The 6,000-nt window shown below is 57.8% G+C and overlaps 1 long non-coding RNA gene across 1 annotated transcript in view; it reads left to right on the plus strand.

Annotated features, from left to right (window-relative positions):
• Positions 1-2,807, plus strand: part of LOC142603933 (uncharacterized) — a 175,999-nt gene extending 173,192 nt beyond the window's left edge. Inside the window, exon 6 of the long non-coding RNA XR_012837823.1 lies at positions 1,597-2,807. This is a non-coding gene — a long non-coding RNA (uncharacterized LOC142603933). The remainder of the gene's footprint in view (positions 1-1,596) is intronic.
• Positions 2,808-6,000: the final 3,193 nt, after the last annotated feature.

The raw sequence follows: 6,000 nt of genomic DNA on the forward strand, positions 1-6,000 counted from the left end.
GGGCGATGCTGTGATGGGCACGGCCTCACCCCTGGGCAGCCCTCCCATCCAGCAGGCTCCAGAGAGCTCCAGGCTGGGCTGGGCCGTGGTGCTGCCAACACATCCTCTGCCCCTGCACTTCCATAATTTTGCTTTTGGCTTAGACCAACGCTAGGGATTGATGATGCCCGTGAAAACCAAGCGAGCCAGCCCGCAAAGACACTGCAGCCCCTGCTGGAGATTTCACTTGAGTGCAGCAAATCTCATCGTTCAAACGCTCCTTTTAATTGCACTCTCCACCTGCCACCCGAGACCGAGCAGGTTCTGGAGCCGCCCTCGGTGCGAGGGAGAGTTCGGGCTCCTTCATCGTGCTGGTGGCAGGAGGCTCCGATGCCGCTGGCCTCTGGCTGTGGTCCGCAGGCTGAGCCTTGCGGATGCCTGCTCTCCTCGCACCTCCGAGGATGGAAAGCTGGCGGAGAGGGGCCCGGTCTGTGCGATTCGATTTGTTTCCCACAGCAGGTCAAAGTGAGTGTTAGCCTCCCGGCTGCAGGCGCATCGATCCGCCTCCCTCGGGACCATGTGCAAATACAGACGGGAGGGAAGGAGGCGGCTGCAGAGCATGTTTTCATTCTGTCCTCGTGGCCGCCGTGGGAGAAAGGCAGGCAGGCTAGACAGGCACAGCGGTGGGGAGTTTGCCAAGGGACACGGCTAATTGTGTCTCCAGGTCCGTCTCTTCCCCAGCAGGTGCCCAGAGCTTTCCAACCACAGTCTCTCCATCAGGAGAGACTCCTCTTAAAACCTGTTCCAGGAGCCCCCACAGGGAAGCTGTCACCCCGGGCACTGCAAGCCCAAGGGAGCGGGAAGGGTCTGTCCTGCAGCCAGGGGAGGCTTGGACCGGGGGCAGGACCGGGGTGGCAGGGGTGCCACGGGCAGGGCTCGTGCGGTGCTGCTCCTCTGAGCGCACTTGCAAACCGGGCTGATTTAATAAACAACAGGAGTGTTTTCCCAGACCACATGCTGAGCTGTATTCAAAATACATTTGTACGAACATCAATTTTTAATGCAATTTATGCCAAATGTTGTTGCAAAAAGCAGCCGTTAACATGACATTAATTCAATCACTGGAAATACAGTACGTGCTGCTAAATGAAAACATGTTATTAGTCAATTAGATTAACTGGATGTAACTCTTCCAAACGCAATGTATTATGGTTTCTACATGGTTAATTACGTTGTACAAATTACATGGCAATAGGGCTTAGTACTGGACACACACATACAATTAATACATAAGCAGAAAAAACAGCTTGCAATTCACAGTTGAACTCTGTAAAAATTATTTGAAATATAAATATCTTGCAAGCTTGAAATAAAGAGACAGAATTACGCTGATATTATAATGAGAACAGGGCAATTTCTAAAAGAGACATGAAAGTCTTTGCTGTGAGATCACAGATGTTCATGGTTGCTTTCATAACAAGTTTTAATCCGCTTTAAAAAGACCATTTTAATCTTAAACAGAAAGACTCCTGGCCCTGAGGTCCCTCCCTGTGCAGGAATCTCTCAGCGCCCACGCAAGCAACGACTTTGCTGCCTCCTCCTTTGTTTGTGTTTTAGGATGAATTTGTGCCCACTTGCAGGGAATCATGCCAGACTTTGGCACCAGGAGCGGGCATTGTGCCTGACAACCGCGCGACATGCCGCAGGCACCACAAACCCACTGCACAGCATATGTGCCACCGCAAACACCGCCGGGGGTGGCCGGCACCCGCCGCAGCGTGCTGCTTGCGTGGGGAGCCCCAGGGCTCTGCCGCCTCTGGGGATCCCCAGGGGGGAACCCGAGAGGCCCCTGGAAAGAGGCGGCTTGTTCCCGGGAAGGACGCGGTGCCCAGTGGCCAGGAGGGCAGGTGCAGCCCTGAAGCTGGACGTCGCAGGAGGCGGCCCCGTGCCGTCCAGGTTTGCGCACAGGGGCCGCACCACCCAGCCGGAGCTGCCTGGGGACCCCTGCCTGGACGGTGGCTCTGCACCGCTCAGGGCCCAGCACAAGATCGCTGGCAGCCTTGGAAGAGCAGAGTGCCCTCAGCCCCCCAGATTCACCAGGGTCAGCCTTGAGCCCTGGAGAAACACGGAGCGAAGAGGAGAGCTGGTTCTGGCAGAGCAGCGTGCGAAGCAGAGACACAGCTAAGATGAAGCGCTGCAAACCGTGAAGAATGCCGTTGCGGCTCACGCTTGGAAAGAGGCGGCATCCATACCCGCTCGGCACCTCGGCTGGGTGGGGAGTGAGCCCCTGAGTTCCCAGCTGGGGCTGGAGCGTGCCTCTCCTCCAGTCCTGTCCTCCAGTCCTGTCCCAGACCCTCTCGTGCCTTTCTCTTGCTGCTCCCCAGCGCAGCCCCTCTCCTCCCTCTTATCCAGCGAGGCTCTCTGCCTCTCCTCCCTCTTACTCACAGTGTGCTCTTTGCCAAAGCCGGCCACAGCGGCCCAGTCCCCCCTGGCCTGTTATCATGAGGGAGGTGGTGGCCCCTCTGCCCCGCTGCCGGCCCTTTTCACCCTCCTGGGGAGCTCCTTGGCACTTGCAGGGGGCTGGTAAATCTGCTCCAGGCTGGTGTCCCCGGGCATCTGGGACATGGGCCGGTGGCTCCCCCTCCCCGGGGACCCTGGGGACACTGTGTTACAGAAACACCCAGCTGCACATCATCCTGCCAACAAGGCGTAAACAAAGCAGGCGGTGGAGCTCTGGAAATGCATTTTTATTGCTATTGTTGCAATAATTATCACAGTTCATGGAAACGCGGCTCTTTTCTCCTCAGATATTCAATCAGTGATCTCAACAGCAGCCCAGCGGTGCTGTGAAGCTCAGGAGGTGGGAGAGCAACGGCGAGGCGAGCTGCACCAGGAGCACGCTCTGCCCGGCGCCGGTGCCTCTGTGTCACCAAAACAACCCCCACCGCCGCAGGGCCGAGGAGGACGTGACCAGGAGTGTAAGGGGGGAAACGGAGGAGTAGAGTGATGGATCAGTGAAACACAAGGTGCAGCAGGAGCAGGCTGTGCGAGCAGGCTGCTAGAGGTGTGCAGCGCTAGCTGGGGAGGATGGGCCAGCCCTCACTCACCGGTCTCAGTACCAGTGCAGAGATGAGGCACTTGGGTGAAGCCGAGGAGGAGCTGTGCAGAGCGCGGTGCAGGGGGAGATGCTGGGATGCTAATGGACATGATGGGCAGAGTGTTTCGGCAGCTCCCAGGCAGGCCTGTGCCGAGAGCAGTTTTTGCATTGCAGCGCGTGGCTGGTGAGGCCAGGTGGTGCAGAGGCGTGTGGTCACCGGGAGGTGTGCGGAGAAACTGCTTCACCTTCCCAGGAGCCAGTCCATGCCTGCGCACGCAGCTCCCCGGGTGACAGCCTGTGCTCGTCGAGTTGCTGCACCAGCGCTGATGGAGGTGGCTGGGCTGGGAGGCGAGACGTACCGATGGTCGGCACCCCGGTGACCTGGGGCTCCCTGCGGCCCCCAGCCCTGCTGGCGGGGGTGGGTGGGTGCTGCACTCCAGCTCCCAGGGCGCCCACCCCTGCCCCAGCGGGTGCCCAGGGATGTGCGCTGATGCTGGCAGTCTGCCAGCGATGGGGTGAGATTTAATTTGACATAACAGGGGGGCACGGTTTGGGATCCGAGTCGATGCAGTGGAGTATAGCTTATTGGTTTCACCGGGAGCGGAGAACGATTTGAGCAACCTCTGTACCGCCGGTCCAGACACACACCACCGCACTGTTGACTTAGCAGCCGCCGCTGACAGAGAGAAGTGATAAAGCTCTTGGAGATATTCCTGTCTCATCTGTCTCGGGTAAATCAGAGGAAGGCTGGAAACATCAGAGGAGGCAAAATGCAAAAGCAATAAAAAACCTCCTGACTCTCATTGAAGGCAGGAGCTGGTCCGACATGACCACTGGCAACAGAAAGATTTCACATGATCAGGGAGTTGCTTACTTGAGGAATTGTTGATTATTCAGTGGCTGCTTAAGGGGCTGGGGGGAAAAAAAAAAAAATCAAAGCTCCTGCTGTTCACAGGTTGATGAAAGGACTGCATGCTGCCCCTCTGCAGCCCTTGTTTACCACCAGCCTTACCTGCTCCGAGTAGCTGGAGAGATTTCTGACTGCTTGCTCAGAAATAAAAGGAGCCTGAGAATCAATCATTTGTTTACATTGTATAACTTGTTGAAAATCAATTGGCTCCACATGTTGCAGATCTGATTGCATTTTGTTAGCGGTCACAGGGAATGGTTTTCCCTTGACATGCCTGTGTTCGTGGTTTCTCCAATGCATCAATTGTACCAAGCTTTTAGGATAATTGAGACTGAGCAACAATCCCCTTTATAAATATTAACTCTGATATGCTTGGGAAACTCTGCCTCTCTTAGATGAATTTTTAACTAGCTTTTTAATCTATCGCTTCTTGTTAGAAAAGCAGGAGTGTTTCTTGGTGCCTGTTTCTGTCTCTCCGGTTCCAAGGGAGCAGCATCCCTGCCTGAGCCCCTGCTCCCGGGGGAGGGAGCCCACTCCTGCCCTGTGCGGCTGGGATGACCACGGGGATGGGAGAAGCTCCAGCTCAGCAGGGCCCCTAGGGCACCCACTGCCCGCCTGCATGGTGGCCATCCTCCACGCGCGGCATCATGGACCCTCCAGCCGCGGTTTGCCTGAGGAGCGGCTGTGCGCCGGGCCAGCCGCAGAGGTGCTGGAGATGGGGTGAGGAGAGGAGGCCCCAGGCAGGCTGGGAGCAGGCGTCGTGCCGATGGCCTCTGGCAGGGCACGGGCAACGGTGGGACGCGGCATGGGCAGCCTGTGCGGGCTTCAGCCAGCGGATCGGCTCCAGCTGCGGCTCCCTGGCAGCACTGCGGAGCAGGGAGATGGGCCCAGCCCTCGCCTCGGCAGTCGTCCATCCCCTGCCAGAGCGTCCTGGAGAGGAGTACCCAGCCTAGCGTGACCGAGTCCCAATGCCTGCCTGTTTTGTTATTCTTCTGTTAGAAATGCACTGGTGAGAAACCAACGTGTTTGAAGGCTGCCAGGACCAGTGGAAACCAAAGCAAGGAACACTTTCCAAAAGAGGGGAAGAGCTTTGTTACAGGGAACTCCAGCCAGATGCTCAGAGATTCCCTTCCCTTCCCAGGATGTGTGCGCTGCCATGGCACAGGCTGGCAGGCAGCACGGACACAGGACTGTGAGCAGTCACGCACGGGCTGAGGAGAAGCTCTGGTTTCTCCCGAGGTGACAGGCACGCAGGAACAAGTTTCCACATGGATCTTTGGAAATTCCCTTAGATGGTGCCTGGAAAAAGCAGAGCCCAGCAACGGGTCAGTCTCTGGAACAGGTACCTGTCCCTGCACCCAGCCCATCACAAACCACCTCTCGAGCGATGTAGCCTCAGCACCCAGCGTGTGCTGGGTCAAATTGAAGCTGTTGGAAAGTCTGGCAGGTGGGGACCACCTTGTGGCATCGCCGTCATCTGCCCGCACAAGGAGGGTCCAGCTCCCCACTGGCCAGGGCTGGTAAATGGCCGGTGCTTCGGTTAACCGTGTGCTGTGCTGGGTTCCTCTGCTCGCTCCCGGCTCCAGCCCCAGCCCCAGCCCCAGGAGGGGCTGCCCGAGCCCCAGCACAAGTGTCCCGGCACTGCTCGGGGGAGGCTCATCCTCCCTGCTCCATCAGTAGCAAACCTGGGGCCGGTCTGGTTGTGTCATTGCCACGTATTTTCTGTACTCTTGAATCTGCTGTTCAGGTTCCCCTGTGGGGAACTGAAGCTCTAGGGGCAAAGCGTGCTCTGGTTACTGCCGTGCCGGCAGTGCAGCTGTGCCCGGGTCTCATGTGGCAACAGGCAATTCCCGGGAGGGCGGCGCACACGGGGCGGCCAGCAGGTCTCTTCCACCTGCTTGCTGCTCCCTCGCTCCCCTTGCACACGTTGTCTGCCGAGCAGCACGGCCCTTGTGCAACCTCGGGTGTTTGTATTCCGTATCTCGCGCTAGCAGACAGCGGCACTGTGCCGCCG

The sequence above is a fragment of the Balearica regulorum genome, chromosome 15 (genome assembly GCF_011004875.1).
Source record: "Balearica regulorum gibbericeps isolate bBalReg1 chromosome 15, bBalReg1.pri, whole genome shotgun sequence".
Taxonomy (NCBI): domain Eukaryota; kingdom Metazoa; phylum Chordata; class Aves; order Gruiformes; family Gruidae; genus Balearica; species Balearica regulorum.